Source organism: Nicotiana attenuata, chromosome 3, assembly GCF_001879085.1.
Source record: "Nicotiana attenuata strain UT chromosome 3, NIATTr2, whole genome shotgun sequence".
Lineage (NCBI taxonomy): Eukaryota > Viridiplantae > Streptophyta > Magnoliopsida > Solanales > Solanaceae > Nicotiana > Nicotiana attenuata.
In genome coordinates, this window is record NC_031991.1 from 55,638,342 (window position 1) to 55,659,900 (window position 21,559).

Sequence of the window (21,559 nt, forward strand, 5' to 3'; positions counted from 1 at the left end):
ATCTTAATATTTAAGAATTTAAAATCAAGTAAGAGTTTAATTACTTAAAATAGTATATATATATATATATATATATATATATATATATATATATATATATATATATATATATATATATNATATTATTTTAATAATTATTTCATAACTACAATTGCTTCCATGTTATCCATGTAAAGTAAATATAAAACCAATAATACATTTTTATTTTATAGTTGAGAGAGAAATGGTTGGTAGAATCAATATAACTAATAGTTAAGTAAATACAAAAATCCGAAAATAAAATATCAAATCGATTTTTTACCCTCCATAATAAAATTCTTAATGGATAAAATTATATTAAAATTAAATTTATAAAACTTTCAATGGACTAATATTTAGAATTTGAATCAACAAGAAAATAAATTATTTCCTCTACTATGAAAAATAATTTGTTAAGTCTTTGATTAACTAATAAGCGAAAAATCCAAATCAAGTCTTTTTCAAAATTGATCATACAAATAATTTATTTTTAAGTTTACAAGACTCTTAGAATATATAAATTTATTTTCACAAGAGAAGCATTACCGTAAAAGAAATCAAAAATAGAGTTAAATTGATTATAATATAACTTTAAGAGTAAAATTGGTAAGAGATACAATTTTGAGGCAATAGGAATGAAATACTACAAGATAGAATATATCTTAGTGAGGTATCTTAATTTTTTTTCTTTTTCTTGGCATTCATATCAATAACTGACAATTCCCTACATCATTTTTAGACTCATTTTCACTTAGCAATATTTTTTTAGGAGCTACATTGCCACATATCTTAACCGATAAAAGTTTACTTTTTAAATTTTCGTACGAAATTCCTACATAAGTTCTCAAAAATCATATTAAAACATAATGTTCTCAAAGGGCATTGATGACTTTTTTTAAAACATAATGTTTTACTTTATCTAACTAGCTAAGTAGGATCAACATTCGTTTTGTGGAACTTATATATATATTTTTTTAAAGTATTATTTTATAACTCAAACACATTATTTATATAATTTTTAAAAAATTTATTCTCATTAATATGAAATACACGCGCGAAGCGCGTACTCTAATACTAGTTTCAAAAGTATAGTGAGTTCACAACAAGAAATTAAAGTTAAACTCGTAAACTTTACACTCATCCTCTTAAAATCCTGGATCAGCCTCAGAAATTGATCCATAAAACAACTTAGATTTAGTGTGTTTATGGTTGTTTTCTAATACAATCTTATTAGTTTGGCTGGTGAAGCAAAAGAGCAAAACAATTTCAGGCGAGGCGAACTATTTTTATATTCTATTGACACAACGCTTTTCATATAAGTAAATTTTGACAGACTAGGTCATGATTCTTTCATAAATTCAATTTATTTTAACATGTTCAAGTTTGATCCAACTCGACTATAAGACACGGCTAAGATTGGATAGACGACTTATCCTATTATACTCCGCTCATCATCAATCTTGATCTTGTATAGGTTCAAAATTGGCGACCACGGTAACGGATAAGCAAGGTACAGGACGAGATCGAGCACGATATGACGATTGAAGGTCGTTCACATAAAGGCTGATGCCAGAAGCGGGCAGCTAAGATAAGGAAGTAACGGCAGTATAAGTTCAGAAGTGGACATAAAGAATATTTCCTTTTAGGGTTTTTGGGAAATATCTCTTATAAATAAGAAGAGATAGAGAACAAAAGCGGAATCTGCTTTTTTGGGATTAAAACACATTGTAAAGATTGAGAGAAGAACATATAAAAAATTGTCTTATTCACCGATCTATTCAAGCACATGTTGTTCAACCTCTATCCATAAATCTCAAGATTCCATATCCACCTTGACTTCTCACTTTTCTACGTTGCCATCAGATAAAAGGTACATCCCAATCATATTATAATTGGGTGGTAGATCCTTTTCCAATATATTCCTTGTTATTATCTGCCGTTATTACACGTTTGTGCTGTCATATTTATTATCAATCATAGCATATTAAATTCGCTACTTAATGTTCTTGAACTCTACCCGTTATATAAGTACAAAATTCTATTTGGTCTAGAAGTTATTAAGTTCAACTGAGATTCACCCTTTAACTCTTCACTAATTGGTTTAGCAATTATTTGTTCAAACAATTTGGCGCCGTCTGTGGGGAGGTTTTAGTTGAAATTATAGTTCCTTCTAGATCATAAAAAAAAAAGACAACCATCTTTTTTTTTCGTTTGCACAAACTAACGATGGCGGGAAAAGGAGATGCAAGACTGAAAGCGATAGCAGGCGTCACTACTAATATTTTGAACACCATCAACGAAGATGGCAGGGAAGACAATGAGAACGCGACACCAAACACTACGCCCAGGCGGAGTGCTTCACCTCCCCCTCACGAAAGTGTAACAGCTTCACGCGAAAGGGGAGCCTCCACGTCTACAGCTGAGGAAGCACCACGGGCAGTGAAAAAATTACTGGAAGAGTGGCTGACAAGCACTCTAAACAACATACTTGACAGACAGGGTCAAAGGGAGAACAGGAACACCGCGCAAGCAGATATCATAACAACCACTGGCGAGCAGCCCGTCCCCAAACAGGTAACATTTACGCCACTGTTGATGCAGGTAATGATGCACTTGCAACCGTTCTGAAGAAAATGGAAGAAATGGAAAAAGAAAACAAGGCACTCCGCGATCAGATGAGGGAGCATCAAGAAAGGGTCGATAAGATACCGGGCGCCCCGAAATTGCTACCAAAACGAGACGTTAGTTGGTTCGTCGAACAACCGTACAGCGAGGAAGCGGCTCCACATGCCATCCCCAAAACCTTCAAAATGCCCCCGTACCTGAAAATATACGATGGCACTACAGACCCCGAAGATCACATCATCCATTACGTCACAACGGTGAAAGGTAACGACTTGTCAAAAGAGCAAGTACCATTAGTGTTGCTGAAAAAGTTCGGCGAAACCTTAATGGGGGGAGCATTGACCTAGTATTCACAACTTCCGATGCGGTCAATAGCAACGTTCAAAGAAATGGTCGACAAGTTCATCACCGCCCATCCAGGGGCTAAAAAGGCGGAGGCCAGGGTAAATGACATATTCGCCATTAGACAAACGCCTGGCGAGGCACTCAGGGACTTCCTCGCCCGGTTTAATAGGGTGAGATGAGCCTACCAATTGTATCAGAAGGGATGGCGGTAGCGACTTTCCAGAATGGGTTAAACAGGAACGGGTCGAGAGCAACCAGAAAGCTATTAAGTAGGCTCATGAAATACCCTCCCACTACTTGGGAAGAAATCCACAATGCCTATTGTGCCGAGGTGAGAGCCGCCGAGGAGGACCTTAACGGCCCGACTCAACGGCTGACGTCGGTTCAAACAGAGTCGAGAAAAGATCGTCGTAACGACGGTCGGAGAGATCAACCAGGCCCCCGTCTCAACCGAGAAAGACATCAGCCCTACGTCAGAATAGTCGTCCCACCGTCTCCTCGACATGCGGAAGGGCCGCCCAGGCCGCAAATCCGCTCACAATTTTTATGTTTCCCCTTCAGAGATAGTGTACGCACTAAAGAAGCTTGGCACAAAAGTGAAATGGCCACAAAAGATGAAGTCCGACCCAAGTACTCGGAAGTTGAACGTCCTCTGTGAATTTCACCAAGAGCGAGGTCACAAAACTGAGGACTGCATAGCTCTACGGCAAGAGGTAGTAAACATGCTGAACCAAGGACACCTGAGGGAACTGATGAGCGACCGTGGACGAGCCAACTTCGGGCGGACATGAATGATCGGCTCCAAGCCTACACCACTATATAATGGCAAAGAGTGGTCGATGCAGCTTTTAGCCGAAAGGTCGAGATCGATATCCACAAGGAGCTAATATTGGTTGGGAGTTGGATTTCTATCCAATCTAGCTATGCGTGCTGCTCTTAATTGCACTTCTAGCCATGCTTGGTTTTGTTTCAATTCTACTTGTAATGCTACTGATTGCTGAAAATAATCTAAGTACAATGTTTTGGTAGGATTTTTCTCAATTGATAAAAAGCACTAGGGAAGTAACTTACACCTAGGCGAGTATCTAATGGGATCTAGAATTTAGGACAAGCTTGTTATATTTAAGGTCATGATATAACCATTGCACATAATTACTCACTCTATACCTCTCGGTAGTTTGAGTGACTTTACTTTAATTGTCTTTCTCAGTGTTACATCCCGTACTTTTGTAACGACCCGACCGGTCGTTTCGAGTGCTAGCGCTCCGTTCAGCAGTCGGAGGCCATGAACAGCTTCATTTCCAGTATTATGACTTGTACGCGTGGTCGGAATTGAATTTCGGGAAGTTCGGAGTTGATGTGGGAAGAGAATCCTCATTTCGGAAGCTTAAAGTTCAAAGAATGAACTAGGATTGGAATTTTGAGTAAACGACCTCGGAATCGGGATCTGAAGGTTCCAGCAGGTTATGATAATTTCGGACTTGGGCGTATGCCCGGATCAGGTTTTGGATAACCCGGGAGCATTTTGGCGCCTAATGTGGAAGTTAGCATTTTAGAAGGAATTTCTTAAGTTTGGCTTGAAGTGCATTTCAGTGTTATCGATGTCCGTTTTGGATTCCGAGTCTGGAAATAGCTTCGTATGGTGATTCTGGAGTTGGGAGCGCGATCGGAAGTGAATTCGGAGGTCCGTAGGTCATTTGAAGCCATTTGGCTAAAGATAGAAATTTGAAGGTTTTTGGGAAGTTTGACCGGAGGTTGACTTTTTGATATCGGGGTCGGAATCCTATTCCGAAAGTTGGAGTAGGTCCGTAACGTCAAATATGATTAGTGTGCAAAATTTGAGGTCAATCGGACGTGATTTGATAGGTTTAAACATCGGAAATAGAAGTTTGAAATTCTAAAGTTCGTAAAGCTTGAATTGGGGTGTAATTCATGATTTTAGCGTTATTTGATATGATTTGAAGCCTCTAGCAAGTCCGTAATGTGTTTTGGGACTGGTTGGTGTGATTGGTTGGGATCCCGGGGCCTCGGGTGGATTCCGGGTGGTTAACGGATCAAAAATAGATTTTTGGAAATAGCTGAGTTGCTGGTGTTTCCGCTTCTGCGGAGATGGGACCGCAGAAGCGGCCCCGCAGAAGCGGGAAAGAAGCCGCAGAAGCGGTCGAACGTGAGGGCAGCCGAGACCACAGAAGCGGCCCTTGATCCGTTGATGCGGAACCGCAGAAGCGGTTGGCTTATCGCATAAGCGAAAATGGGCTTGAGCCCAGGGACCGCAGAAGCGGAATATTTTCCGCAAAAGCGGGACCGCGGAAGCGGGATTATTTCCGCAGAAGCGAAAATCCCTGGAGGCAGAAGGTTAATTTAAAGTCGGGGATTCGCCATTTATCTCATATTTCTCATGGCTTGGGGCGATTTTGGAGAGCTTCAAGGAGGGGATTTTCGTCGTCAATGTCAAGGTAAGTTATCCCCATCACTTTTGTGTTAAATATATCAATCATGTATGGATTTAAGTATGAAGATTACTGTAAATTTGGGGTTTTGGTTGAAAACCTAGGAAATTAGAAATCTTGGATTTTGATTACGATTTTGAGTATGGAATTAAGAGAAAATTATATATTCGAGTTCCTAAGGTTATGGGTAAACTTTATCTTTGAAAAGTTTTGGATTCCGGGCACGTGGGCCCGAGGGCGTTTTGGTCAACTTTCCAATCGGGGTTAGGAATTGCTATAAATTAGTTGTAATGAATATTTGAGCATATATTAATGGATTTGCGTAACCATTGGCTAGTCTTGGAGCGTGGTGCATCAATTGGAGTCCTCGGAAGAATGTAGAATACCGGTTTTGAGTCTTCGGAGCGAGGTGAGTCTCCTTTCTAATCTTGTGAGGGGGAATTTACCCCATAGGTGAAGTAATTGATTATGTGCTCCTATTTTGTGGGGGCTACGTACGCACGAGGTGACGAGAGTCCGTGCGTAGCTACTATTATGCTATTGTCCAGGTAGTTAGGACCCAAAAGCATGTTGCACGTGGATTAATTGTGAACCCATTGGTAGCTCGAATTGTTTAACTCACATCGAATTAGTAAGTAAATTTCTAAAAGGATTAAACTTCATTTCTTAAATTGTTAAAGGAGAATTGGTTTTATTTGAATAAATATTCCCCGATAAGTTCTTATTTGACTGATTGAGCATGTATTTTATGTGTGCCTGCGTCGCATGGATGATTCGCGAGCAGGATATGTGTTTATTTATGGAACGGGCCGAACGCCTCGGTGAGAATAGATGCATCTATGGTTCGTGCCGCTCGACCCTTGGCAGTGCACAATTTACATTTCTGTTGGAGCGCGCCGTCGACCTCGACATGATTTGTGCGTGTTTATCTGTTACTGGAAAATTATAAATGTGGAATTGGCCCTACGTGGCTTGATATAAACTGATAAGATAATAAAGAACAAACTTTAGAAGCCCTGGATTTATTGTTGAAGGTGTTTACCTGTTTTTCTGGCTTCACAATCAGAACTTCTATACAAATCCATGATTTTCCTCGCACTTATAGAATATTGTTAATTGACCTCTAGTGAGTGTCGGAGTTGGCCATCTCGTCTCTACCCCTTCGGGATTAGGCGGGATACTCACTGAGTACACGTTGATTACGTACTCATACTACACTTTTGTGCATTTTTGTTGCACAGGTATATATACCTCTAGCAGCCTATTGGGCGTAGCAGCACGAACGACTCTGGGACTAGGTGAGCTACATTGTGCGAGACGACCCGCAGCCAGTGTAGTTCCTTTCAGCATTTTATTATTTATTCCATGTCCATTGTATTTCAGACAGATGTTGTATTTTACTTTCCTTATCGATAGTTGCTCATGTACTTGTGACACCGGGTTTCTGGGATGGGTTTCAACGGATTTGTACTAATTGTTATTATTAAATTTTAATTCAAGTAGTGAACTTTTATTTATGAAAATGGAAGGAAAAACCTTAGATTTTCAAAAGTATTAAAAGAGGAATTAATTGATAATCTAGTTGGCTGGCTTGACAGAGGTTTCCGGCGCCACCACGACTTTAAACTTCTAAAAGGTCTGGCTTGGGGAGCACAGGCCGGGCAGTTGATTAAAGAAGTGAGTTTGCCCAAGGTGGGAGAGCAGCGGAGCTGCGTAGGGGCTTGGTAATGAGAAAACTATGCACCTTAAGGGAGTCTGGAACGACTTGAGAATATTGGTGCTGGGTTATTGGCGTCTTCGGATCTAATTTGAAGTAGGGATTCTTGTGCGGCCGGGGATTTAATATAACGGAAAGGAGCCGATTAAATAAAGGGGGATGTAGCATGACTTTGAAGTGGAAGGATGTTGTCGCACACATAATGAATGTCCACGAGGGGTAAGTGAACTGGTACAGCTAAAGAGTGAGCTTGGACTTAGGAGAGTTGTTCCCTTTGAGCAGTTTGGCGGTCGCGTGGTTGGCGGGGCTTCTGCGAAGAGTTCTACGGGTTATGCAGCAAGGGGAACTGTTGAGTGAATGTTGTTAATGATTTAGAGTATCAAATTGGGTTTCTACAGTAAGATATCGAGAATGCTGGCGATTGATTGCGCAAGATTGTATCAATAAGAGATTAAGAATCCTGGTGAACTCTAGAGTTTTGTAATAGTGGCTTCAAGCTAAGTGGGAGAGTTCCACCGCCTATTAATGGGTTGCATGGTTAACTACTCGTGAGGTTTCTGGTTATTTGTATACTGGGGAGTTATCCCAGCTACCGAAAAATACCATAAGTAGTAATTGGAGCAGAGGAATTTTTAAAGATGTGCTATGGTTGGCCTTATGGGCTCGTGTTCGAACTTGGGAAAGAATTCAGGATTTATGCCTTGTATAGAAGCGGGTTTAAAGGGGAGTAATTCTTCCAGGTGCTTCGTTGAGAGGGTATTAATGTGCTAGAAGGTTCATGGATTTGATTATATACGGGACCAAGTCAGAGCGGGTGGCTCTCAGCAACGGTCTCTAGTAGGTTCAAAGGGATAAAGTGTGGTGCCTAATGAATCTAAGCCTATGAGTACAGTTAAGGATCAAGATTTGTAACAGCTCATGAGAGGGTGCCCTGAATGTTCTATGATAATTTGACTTTTGGTGTAGCATTTGAGAAATATGAAATAGTTCGTGGGATTTGAGACAGCATGGTCTCGTGGTTCAAGGTCCCTTGGGATAAGTGCAGATGGAGTAGGTTATGTGTGTTGGATGGAGGTGGTATTATCTCCAAGGCAATCAAGGATAAATTGGAAGAAGGTAGATTGATTAGCCATAGTTAAATTGGAAGACTGGTGTCAGTGATCAGTTCCTTCAGCGTGATCAAGTTGTGCAAGTGATTTGTGTCGGTACGTGTGAGGCTTATCGGCCGCCGTAATTGATATTATTCAGAAGCATTCTTCTATTATGGCCTGTTATGTGTAAGCAGATCCCGGAAGGGTTATGGTGGCTTGGACCACTACTCAGAGATTTGCATATTCTACAGCCATGAGAATTCACCTGTGTGTTACTATGTTCCTCCTGAAGTGAGTTCAGTGAAAGCTTTTATGTGACGAAGTGTTAACCTATTAGTGGTTCCGAGTTATGATGAAGAGTCGTGTTCTATCGTATATTGGCATGTCGAGTGCAGTGAGTAATGAAATTTGAAGTGAGAATCAAGGTCGCAGTTCGGTGTTGACAAGGATGTCACGGGCTCGGATGAGCAAGGAAAAGGTTGAATGATTAAGTGAATTGGTATTGTCTTCAGCGTAAGCCCGAGATCGATGTTTTGTGAAAAAGGCTTTGCATCCTGGTAAGGATTCTTGATCACTTTTCGATGTTAGTGCAGCCGGTGATTCAGGTATGCGGACCCGTTGTTTATTTCAAGAGGTTGTGGGAGCGTGTCCCACGGGAAGATTGCATGAGTATGACATGTAGTCACTCTATTGAGTAAAGATTTAAACCGAGTATGAGGATTGTGGTAATGTCACTAAATTTGAGAATTTTTGCCTGGAGGGCACTTTGTTTATTGGGTTATGAACTGAGGAGGTTGCTCCGGTTACGATGGTTGTTCTTACGTGTTATGAGGCAAAGGGGAGTTACTATGGACCTTTGAAAGGTTATTAGCCAAGCTGGTGCAATCAGAAATCGGCTTGGGATCAGTGGATTGATTTATATGTAAACAGGGCTTTATATCAGGCCAGTTGTGTATGTTTCAGCGAGCGTTCCTTATGGAGGGACAGTCGGGGTGTTATTTTGTCATCAGCTATCCCAGGTAATGATGTATGGCACCGTATGAGTGGTGAGACGGCTTGGTAAATTCTTATGTGTTAAGGTTCCGCGTGGCGATGATGTTATGTGAGCGGAATGGCTCTCGAGATTTAGATCTTGTATCGCACCTCAGTTGTGCTTGGGTTTTGTAGCTTATGGCGCTATGTGTTCCCCAAGGAATGGTACTATTCACTTAGAGTGCTTGAGACCGAGATTTGGTAATTCATTATAATGAGCAATTTAGCTCGATGTGTATCTCCTTATGTGAGTTCTACGTTTGGATCGGGTGGCACGCCGCCATGGGTATGTTATTTGGATCGGGTGGCACACCGCCATGGTTATGTTGTGAGGATCGGGTGGCACGCCGCCATGGTTATGCTTGTGGATCGGGTTGCACGCCGCAACAGAGTGATATGAGTGTAGTTTCCTATATGCTATTTTTGTGTGTTTCGCTTCCTATTTTCTGAGGAAAGTCTGTAGTAGTGCGGGAGTTAGGTTCCTCCCAGAGTTTGCTTTCCTTTTGCAATGCGTTCAAATTGGAGGCCTATTGGCGTAGGGTAGCATCATATGAGATTTTATCAATTTCTGGGGTGGCTTATTGCCTGAGTAGTTGTATCGGATGAGACGAGATCCCTTGATCTAGGATTATGTGCAATCCAGCTATATGAGGTATGTTATGGAGATAAGACCATTATTGGGTTCAGAATGAGGTGAAGGCCTTGTCAGGAGTATAGACCTAATGTTTTGTTGACTCGGCAATTGATTATGAATGTTAGTACATCTCTTCCGTCATGGCGGTATGGTAAAGGTTAGAGTAAGACCTGTATGTGTCATAGGGTGCAATGGGAGCATCAGATTAGTAGGATTTTGACTAAGTTGATAAAAAAAGGGTTATTGTGGCCCCACGAGTGGGTAATGCAAAGTGTGAATTCATCAAAGTTATGCAATAGTGTTTGAGTACAGCGTGTGGTGATTGATATGGTGATCGTATGTTGGAAACAGGCCTGGCATAGGATTCCGGATGTTGGAATCGGGCTCTAAGGCTTGATTGCTTGAATAAAAGGGAATATCTTCAGAATTTATCAAGCTAGCGTGCTCAGCTAAGTTATGGTAGCACGGGAAGGTGCATGAGGTGCTAAACAGTGATTTCAGACTACTTCAGTATGGTTCTCAGCACGTTCGAGGACGAACGTATGTTTAAGTAGGAGAGAATGTAACGACCCGACCGGTCGTTTCGAGTGCTAGCACTCCGTTCAGCAGTCGGAGGCCATGAACAGCTTCATTTCCGATATTATGACTTGTACGCGTGGTCAGAATTGAATTTCGGAAAGTTCGGAGTTGATGTGGGAAGAGAATCCTCATTTCGGAAGCTTAAAGTTGAAAGAATGAACTAGGATTGAAATTTTGAGTAAACGATCTCGGAATCGGGATCTGAAGGTTCCAGCAGGTTCGTATGATGATTTCGGACTTGGGCGTATGCCCGGATCGGGTTTTGGATAACCCGGGGGCGTTTTGGCGCCTAATGTGGAAGTTAGCATTTTAGAACAAATTTCTTAAGTTTGGCTTGAAGTGCATTTCAGTGTTATCGATGTCCGTTTTGGATTCCGAGTCTGGGAATAGCTTCGTATGGTGATTCTGGAGTTGGGAGCGCGATCGGAAGTGAATTCGGAGGTCCGTAGGTCATTTTGAAGCCATTTGGCTAAAGATAGAAATTTGAAGGTTTTTGGGAAGTTTGACCGGAGGTTGACTTTTTGATATCGGGGTCGGAATCCTATTCCGAAAGTTGGAGTAGGTCCGTAACGTCAAATATGATTAGTGTGCAAAATTTGAGGTCAATCGGACGTGATTTGATAGGTTTAAACATCGGAAATAGAAGTTTGAAATTCTAAAGTTCGTAAAGCTTGAATTGGGGTGTAATTCATGATTTTAGCGTTGTTTGATATGATTTGAAGCCTCGAGCAAGTCCGTAATGTGTTTTGGGACTGGTTGGTGTGATTGGTTGGGGTCCCGGGGGCTTCGGATGGATTCCGGGTGGTTAACGGATCGAAAATGGATTTTTGGAAATAGCTGAGTTGCTGGTTGCTGGTGTTTCCGCTTCTGCGGAGATGGGACCGCAGAAGCGGCCCCGTAGAAGCGGGAAAGAAGCCGCAGAAGCGGTCGAGCGTGAGGGCAGCCGGGACCGCAGAAGCGGCCCTAGATCCGCTGATGCGGAACCGCAGAAGCGGTTGGCTTATCGCTCCGCATCAGCGGTTGGCTTATCGCTCCGCATCAGCGGTTGGCTTATCGCAGAAGCGAAAATGGGCTTGAGCCCAGGGACCGCAGAAGCGGAATATTTTCCGCAAAAGCGGTACCGCGGAAGCGGGATTATTTCCGCAGAAGCGAAAATCCCTAGAGGCAGAAGGTTAATTTAAAGTCGGGGATTGGCCATTTCTCTCATATTTCTCATGGCTTGGGGCGATTTTGGAGAGCTTCAAGGAGGGGATTTTCGTCATCAATGTCAAGGTAAGTTATCCCCATCACTTTTGTGTTAAATATATCAATCATGTATGGATTTAAGTATGAAGATTACTGTAAATTTGGGGTTTTGGTTGAAAACCTAGGAAATTAGAAATCTTGGATTTTGATTACGATTTTGAGTATGGAATTAAGAGAAAATTATATATTCGAGTTCCTAAGGTTATGGGTAAACTTTATCTTTGAAAAGTTTTGGATTCCGGGCACGTGGGCCCGAGGGCGTTTTGGTCGACTTTCCAATCGGGGTTAGGAATTGCTATAAATTAGTTGTAATGAATATTTGAGCATATATTAATGGATTTGCGTAACCATTGGCTAGTCTTGGAGCGTGGTGCATCAATTGGAGTCCTTGGAAGAATGTAGAATACCGGTTTTGAGTCTTCGGAGCGAGGTGAGTCTCCTTTCTAATCTTGTGAGGGGGAATTTACCCCATAGGTGAAGTAATTGATTATGTGCTCCTATTTGTGGGGGCTACGTACGCACGAGGTGACGAGAGTCCGTGCGTAGCTACTATTATGCTATTGTCCGGGTAGTTAGGACCCAAAAGCATGTTGCACGCGGATTAATTGTGAACCCATTGGTAGCTCGAATTGTTTAACTCACATCGAATTAGTAAGTAAATTTCTAAAGGGATTAAACTTCATTTCTTAAATTGTTAAAGGAGAATTGGTTTTATTTGAATAAATATTCCCCGATAAGTTCTTATTTGACTGATTGAGCATGTATTTTATGTGTGCCTGCGTCGCATGGATGATTCGCGAGCAGGATATGTGTTTATTTATGGAACGGGCCGAACGCCTCGGTGAGAATAGATGCATCTATGGTTCGTGCCGCTCGACCCTCGGCAGTGCACAATTTACATTTCTGTTGGAGCGCGCCGTCGACCTCGGCATGATTTGCGCCTGTTTATCTGTTACTGGAAAATTGTAAATGTGGAATTGGCCCTACGTGGCTTGATATAAACTGATAAGATAATAAAGAACAAACTTTAGAATCCCTGGATTTATTGTTGAAGGTGTTTACCTGTTTTTCTGGCTTCACAATCAGAACTTCTATACAAATCCATGATTTTCCTCGCACTTATAGAATATTGTTAATTGACCTCTAGTGAGTGTCGGAGTTGGCCATCTCATCTCTACCCCTTCGGGATTAGGCGGGATACTCACTGAGTACACGTTGATACGTACTCATACTACACTTCTGTGCATTTTTGTTGCACAGGTATATATACCTCTAGCAGCCTATTGGGCGTAGCAGCACGGACGACTCTGGGACTAGGTGAGCTACATTGTTCGAGACGACCCGCAGCCAGTGTAGTTCCTTTCAGCATTTTACTATTTATTCCCTGTCCACTGTATTTCGGACAGATGTTGTATTTTACTTTCCTTATCGATAGTTGCTCATGTACTTGTGACACCGGGTTTCTGGGATGGGTTTCAACGGATTTGTACTAATTGTTATTATTAAATTTGAATTCAAGTAGTGAACTTTTATTTATGAAAATGGAAGGAAAAACCTTAGATTTTCAAAAGTATTAAAAGAGGAATTAATTGATAATCTAGTTGGCTGGCCTGACAGAGGTGTCCGGTGCCACCACGACCCTTAGTGGATTTTGGCTCGTGACAACTTTAATATTAGGATAAGTCGTAATAACCCGTATGAGCTCGAAGGGATTAAGACCATTTATGTGATTATAAATGATTCGTGACTATGTTATTGTAAGACCCGTAAGTTTTAAATAAGCATCTGTCTATTTATGTTAAAGTCTTAGCTTGTTAGTATGTCTTCAGATTCTCCACCAACCATTTTTGCTGTAAAAACTGTCCAACGCTCTTTTAAGAGAATCAATGATGGAAAATGCTATCCACACTAGTGTCAATTCTATATGAGCATTTAGTTGTTCCTTAATGAAGACTCTTAGGATGCCTCATAGATGAAATTTGTCAGAGCTTTTCGAGAAGCTTTCTATATCTCTATTCACTTTCATATGGTTTACCACATTCATTATGTATATAGCTGGAAGATGTGAAAATACAAAATAGTATGTGGAATATTTTAGTGAAAAGTTTGAAAATTATGATTTTATATAGTTATTGATATTACTACCTTTAATTATACACATAATATGAGAAAGTTTATGAGATTTTCTTTATTGTAAAGGTAGAAATTATTTTCTCACAAGATTAGAAGGTTATCTTTTTACCATTTTAAGAATTAAGCATACGAAAATTTTTACTCTTTATATGAGATTAGGAAAATTAGAAGTTAAGAAAATATATATATACATATATTTTTATATGGATGTTTTAATGAAATAATAGTGTATGTATTTATTTTATATGGTACCACATGACCATGATAGTAAGATGTATAATGTGTATTAAAAGTGAGTAGTATTTTAAGTAATTTGAGATAATTCTTAATTATGCGGGTAATTGATCGGGTAACCGGACATTACCTAATTACCTAATAAGTGGATAAAGATTGAAATTTCCCACCCCACCCCACGGGCAGTAAGCCACTTTCCAAACAAGTGAATCTTAGTCACTTTTGATTAGGTGGCAACCTAGTATGATTCTTTTACAAGACAAATTTCAAAGATGTTTATTTGGTTTATGAGTTAATGGATATAGGTTTACATTAGATCATCAAATCCTCTCAAACACTCGCAAATGACCAATTCCACTAATAACATTTAAACAGCTTACAAATATATACTCTAGAAATGACTTCTTTGTCTTCCTTTAATATTAAACTTAGTTTGCTTGTAGTAATACTTATAAGTTGTTTGGTTGTTGAATATTCAACTAGTGATCTTAATCAAGATTTTGGTATTACGTGGGGAAATGGTAGGGGAAAAATACTAAATAATGGGGAGCTTCTTACTCTTACACTTGATAATACTTCTGGCTCTAGTTTTGAAACAAAGAAAAGAAATTAAATTAGATTGCTAATTCTGTAGAATGGTCTTCTCGTCCTTTGGAAATCTTATAACAGTTCTCCAACAAGATACCATATCGCACTATAGAGCACTTTCCTGTCGTCTGTGTTAGAGGGATTGTCAAGAGAATAGGTTCAGGTATGTTAATCCTATGCATTCTTTCTTTTTGGCATGATCTATATGACACGAACGAAACGAGCAAATGCACAAATTCCATAAATGACTCCATTCATAGAAGTATTAGAGATGTCTATGTTCTTGAATTCCCATATGTCTTATTATTTGATCGTCTGTTCATGGGTCTCAGAATATACGTAAGTTGATAAAGTTTGTTTCATGATATTAATCAGAGGTATAATGGTCTTTTGACGTTCCGATAGATTTTATTTACGTACTTCTCATGCATTGCATTCATTTATACATGTACATTAACCCATGACTAGACGACGTTATATACGCGTATGTATGTATGTATGTATGTGTGTGTATATATATATATATATATATATATATATATATATATATATACACGTTGATGATTTGCCCACAGTGGCCGAGCTGGTATAATGGGATGCCCTCAGAGGCTTGATGATGTTATGCACGTACAGACCTATGCATTACTTGACATTTATACGCATATGCATGGTTTTATAAATATTTCATGATTTACAGAGCTATCCAGACTTACAGGTTGAGTCATTTACCCCATGTTTCTTCCATGTCCTTTATATACTTATTTACATGCCTTACATACTCAGTATATTATTCTTACTGACGTCCTTTTGTTGGGGACGCTGCATTCATGCCTGCAGGTATAGATAATCAGTTTGACGAGCCCTCATAGTAGGCGAGATTGGCATTCAGCGAAGGATGAGTAAGACTCCACCTCATTCGGAGTGCAGCCGAGTTAATGAGTCATCGTGTCGGAGTTTTGCTATAGTCTTATGAGAAGGCCGGTACCCTCCCATTTGATGTCAAATAACCTTAGAGGCTTTGTAGACAGAGTTTCATTTTGTACAGTATGTCAGAGGCCTTGACGGCCCATATGTATACATGTTTTAAGAACGATAGTTTATTGATACAGTGTTCGTCCACTTACAGTTATGCACTATGAGGTGTTGCCCTATTGGCCCACGATGGTCAAAAAAAGAATGAGTTATAGAATAGTTCGCTTGGGCCAGTACGGCACCGGGTGCCAGGCACGTCTCCCCAAATTTGGGGCGTGACACTCAAGCCCAATTGGGTGTTCAAACAATGCAAGCAAAATTGGCTCAAGTCGGGTATTGCTATCTCTAGGTTTAACCCTTTAATTGGGGCTATCAATCTATTGAATGCACCTCAATTCCTTGTTAGCCTAAATTTCCTAGACTTAGTCCCTCTTTCTCAAGAAAAGTCTAAGTCATAAAGGCACGAATCAGTGTTTGTAACCACCAATTCAACAATTAAAGCATGCATCAAGCTAAATATCATTAACCCATAAATAATTAAGCCTTAACAATTGAAGACCCATTAAATACCCACACTAGGGTTGGGTCATAACCCTAGCTAATGAGTTTGGCTACTCATAATCAAGGTAGAAATCAAAGATGGAGATGAAATATAAGCCATAAAAGTTAAATACAAGAATAAAATCTAAGATTAATAGCTAAAGTTGCTCTAAAATTACTCTAAATAGTAAAATACGGCTGTTCACGAGCTCCTCAGACAAAAGATGACCTAATAATGTGAAAAAGAATTATTTATACACAGCTAAAATTACTGGACAAAAATACCCCTATGGAGGTTCCACTGTCAGCGAAATAATGCGCGCCTCAGCGTAAGGACTTCTGCGGCCGCGCAAAACAAGCGCGCACCGCGTTTCTTCACTTTTGTGCTTGGTTTGGACTTGATTTCGTGGATAGCTGTGATGACCCAAAGGGTCATCACCTGTTTTCTCTTTCATTCCGTACTTCCGAGGCCTTGAAAACCTTATTTTTACTTGCCTCGATTTGCGTGCGCAGTCCGGGCGCATAGCCGGAAAGATTATATGTTAAATTCTGTGAAAATTTTCAAAATGTGGCTTTAAAATGATTAAAGTTGACTTTGGTCAACATTTTTGGTAAACGGACCCGGACCTGTAATTTGACGGTCCCGGAGGGTCCGTAAGAAAATATGGGACTCGGGCATGTGCCTGGAGTCGAATTCCGAGGTCTAGAGCCCCAGAAAAGAATTTTTCTGTGAAATTAGTTTTCTGAAATTATTAAGGAAAATGGAAATGAAATTGATTAAAAGACTGTGGTATCGGGCTCGTATTTTGGTTCCGACGCCCCGTACAAGTCTTATATATGGTTTAAGCGCTTTCTGTGAAATTTGGTCGAAATCGGACGTCATTTGACGTGTTTCGGACCTAAATATCTAAGATTTGAAGTTTATGAAGTTAAAATGAAAAATGATGATTTTGGGGTTTGATTCATTGATTTTGATGTTGTTTTGGCGATTTGATCGCTCGGTTAAGTTCGTATGAGGTTGTTGAGTTAGTGTGTGTGTTTGGTTAGGAGCCCCGAGGGCTCGGGAGTGTTTTCGGAGGTGTTCGGGGTGGTTTTGGACTTAGGATGATAGCAGATTTTCTGCAATTTTTGCACAATATTTTGCTTCTTTGCATTCGCGGCCTTCAGCTCGCGTTCGCGTACCTGTGGGCTCCCCCTTTTTCGCGTTCACGTAGTAGTCCCCGCGTTCGCATAGTTCAGCCTCCCCCTTCACCGCGTTCGCGTGTACCCTATCGCGTTCGAGTATAACCAAATCCCGGACCCCAGCCCATTCTTCTACTCGTTCGCGACTACCATCTCGCGTTCGCGATGCCTTGACCCATATACCCTTCGCGAACGCGGCCCCCTTCCCGCGAACGCGAAGGGCATTTTTGCCCAGTGATTTTAAATACCCCAAAACAGAACAGTGACGGGATTTAGTCCATATTTCACACGAGTTCTTCTTCTCCACAGCTCTTGAGCGAATTTTTGAACACTTCTTCACCAAAGCTTCTTGGGTAAGTAAATTCCCACTCATTTCCTTCATCTTCCTTCATTAGTTAATGAGTTTCTAAACCTAAATCATGTAATCTAGGGTTGAAATTGGGGGAAAAGGGTAGAGTTAGGGCTTTTTGATTTTCTTTGATTTAGACCTCGTTTTGGGGTCGAATTTGAAAACAAATTGTATATCCGGGCTCGTGGGGGAATGGGTACATGGAATTGGTTCGAACCTCGTGTTTTGACCAAGCGGGCCCGGGGTCGATTTTTGGAATTTTGGGAAGAAAGCTTAGAAATTCATATTTAGGCATTGGGTTTAGTTTGTTTAGCTATTATTAATATTGTAAAGTCATTATTTCATAGATTTGACTGTGTTGGAGCCGAATTCGAGGGGTAAAGCTATACTAGAGGCTTGAGTTGAGTTTGGAGCATTCGAGGTAAGTGTTTGATCTAACTTTGGCTTGAGGGAATAGGATTAGAGTATTATTTGCTAATTGCTAAATGTTGAGTACGGTGTATAGGCATGGTGACGAGTATCTATACACCGGTGTCTAGCATGACCGTGGGTCTTTATTTGTGCTTAATTGGGATTCTGTAGTGACTCTTCCTTGTTAATTGATGGTTTCTATATGATATGAAGAGAATGAGAAGGAAACATGATGTGTAAACTCTTTGGAGTGTTGGCTCGATTTTTGACTTGATTAAAAAGTAAGAAATGAACGTAAGAGAAAGAGATGTGATTATTCCCTTGACGGGATTGTGTGGCACGCCGACCACCTATATATTATGAAATGGGATCGTGTGGCACGCCGACCACTTATATTTGCTGAAATGGGATCGTGTGGCACGCCGACCACTTATATATTATGAAATGGGATCGTGTGGCACGCCGACCACTTATATTTGCTGAAATGGGATCGTGTGGCACGCCGACCACTTATATATTATGAAACGGGATCGTGTGGCACGCCGACCACCTATATATTATGAAACGGGATCGTGTGGCACGCCGACCACTTATATTTGCTGAAATGGGATCGTGTGGCACGCCGACCACCTAGTTATACTATGAAATGGGATCGTGTGGCACGCCGACCACTTATATAGATTATGAGATCTGATGTAGTTTCGTGTTTACTTCTGATAAGTTGTTTTCATTTGTATTTCCCCTAAGCATGTCCCCTCCCCGCCTTAATTGGTATCTTCTGCTGTTATTTCGTTGCACTTGTATATACATATATATCTGCACAGGTTGTTTTTGGATAGGTCCTGTCTAGCCTCGTCACTACTTCGCCGGGGTTAGGCCAGGCACTTACCAGCACATGGGGTCGGTTGTGCTGATGCTACACTCTGTGCATCTTTTTGCACAGATCCAGGAGTAGCTTTTGGGCCTCAGCAGTAGGATTTGATCGGGAGCTGACTTCAGTCCAGGGACTTTCGAGGTAGCCTAGCTGACGTCTGCAGGCCGGAGTCCCTTCTATGTTATTAGTTTGTTTTCCTTGTACCGAGACAAACATTGATGTATTTCTATTCAGACTTGTTTTTAGCACTCTTTAGTAGTTCGTGAGTTAGTGACACCGGATCTGGGTAGAGTTGTATTTAAACTTCCGCATTTGGTTTTCAGTTATCTATGTTTTTAAGACTTCCGCTTTTATTTAAATGACTCATTTTATTTATATCGTTGAGATGTTATCAGAAAATGTTTTAATACTTGGCTTGCCTAGCTCCGACAATAGGCGCCATCACGACTCCCGATGGTGGGAAATCCGGGTCGTGACAATAGCGTAAAAGTTACCGCCTCAGCGTTAGCCTCAACCGAAGCCGCGGAATTTGGACGCGGACCGCGCTCCTCAGTTAGGCTCACTTTGCAGGGTCTCTGAACCTTGATCGCCGCTCTCAGCGGAAATACCACCGCGGATGCGTCAGGTATTCCGCTGCCGCACTTTTTCATCGCGGTCAGCGGTCTCTATTGCACCCAATACACCTTCTCTGAACCTCAATTTCGCGGACCGCGTAATTGTGCCGCTTCAGCAGTGGATCTTCCGCGGCCGCTCTTTTCCTTCGCGGTCAGTGCTTTTATCTCAGCTTTGAACTTGTGCAATTTTAACTCCTTTATGAGTTGATGTTGGCTTTCTTGCCTCGTTTTGACCAAACCCTGCAGGTAAGCTCATTAAGTTAGTTTTCAGGAATACTTTTACACATTTTCGATCCAAAACCTAAGCAAAAGAGAGCATAAGATAGGCTAAAATCCATAGTTATCAGTGAACAACACCAGGGACCCCCTAAGCCACCCTCACCCGCCCGCACCATCCAAATGATCATCAGCGGAGGCGATGAAGCGGTGATCAACCATGTGAAGTTCACCACTACACACAAACTGAGGCGGTCGATCACTCACGAACGGTACGATGACCTCGGAGACAGTATCATCTTCGATAAGTCAGATACCGACGGTTTGACTTTCCCCCATTACGATGCTCTCGTTATTACTCTACGTATTTCAGATACTGATGTGAAAAGAATAATGGTAGACGACGGAAGCGACGCGTGTATTATCCACTCTCGAGTCCTCACACAAATGAGACTCAAAGACAAGGTAGTACCGCGTTGCATAACACTAACAGGTTTTAACAATGCAGTTGAGCGAACCTCTAGAGAGGTAACGCTGCCCGTTTTGGCCGGGGGCGTCACCCTAGAAACAACGTTCCATGTCATGAACCAGGATACATCTTACAACGCCATCATAGGGAGGCCATGGATTCACGCCATGAGAGCCATACCGTCAAGCCTATATCAAGTAATAAAGTTCCCTACTCCATGGGGGATATTCAGCATCCGAGGCGAACAATGCACTGCCCAAGGGTGCTATCGCATCGCCCAAGACTGCACATACACCCGACAGCTAAAAGGAACAGACTCGAAAGCATAGCAATCACCAAAGTCGGGGACCAGACTCGACATCCAAACAGACGTCATCAGGGACCCTGACATCGTGGAAGCCACTGAATCAACGGTAGAAGACCTTGATCCCGTCCAACTGGACAGCAGCGACGGCAGAAAAAAAGGCTTACATCGGACATCAACTCTCAGAACTAGGTAAATTTCACAAGTTTCTAATTGATAACGCCGATTTGTTTGCTTTTCCCCATGCAGATATGTTAGGCATCCCAAAAGACGTTGCCACCCACAAGCTGAACGTCGACCCACTCTATCCACCAGTGCGGCAAATAAGAAGAAAATTCAACGTCGCAATCAACGAAGCCGTCAGTGATGAAGTAGATAAGCTGCTCGCCAACGGTTTTATCCGGGAATCAGAAGATCCCGAATGGGTCGCCAATGTGGTCATGGTAAAAAAGAAAAACGGGAAATGGCAGATGTGCGTAGACCTAAACAAAGCATGCCCAAAAGACTCATTCCCCTTGCCTTACATCGACCTGCTCATCGATGCAACATCAAGGCACGAATTGCTAAGCTTCTTGGACGCCTACTCAGGTTACAACCTAATTCTCATGGAGGAGGAGGATCAGGAGAAAACTACTTTCATCACCCATCAGGGAACGTACTGTTACAGAGTCATGCCATTTGGGTTAAAGAATGCAGGAGCAACATACCAAAGGTTGGTCACCAAGATGTTCAAAGACAAACTCGGCAAGACAATGGAAGTCTACATTGACGACATGCTGGTCAAGTCAAAAAGGAAAGAAGATCACATCAACCACTTGAAAGAGGCCTTCGGCATATTAAGGTGGTACGACATCACACTAAACCCCGAAAAATGCACCTTTGGCGTAACCTCGGGCAAATTTCTCGATTTCTTGGTATCACAAAGAGGCATCGTAGT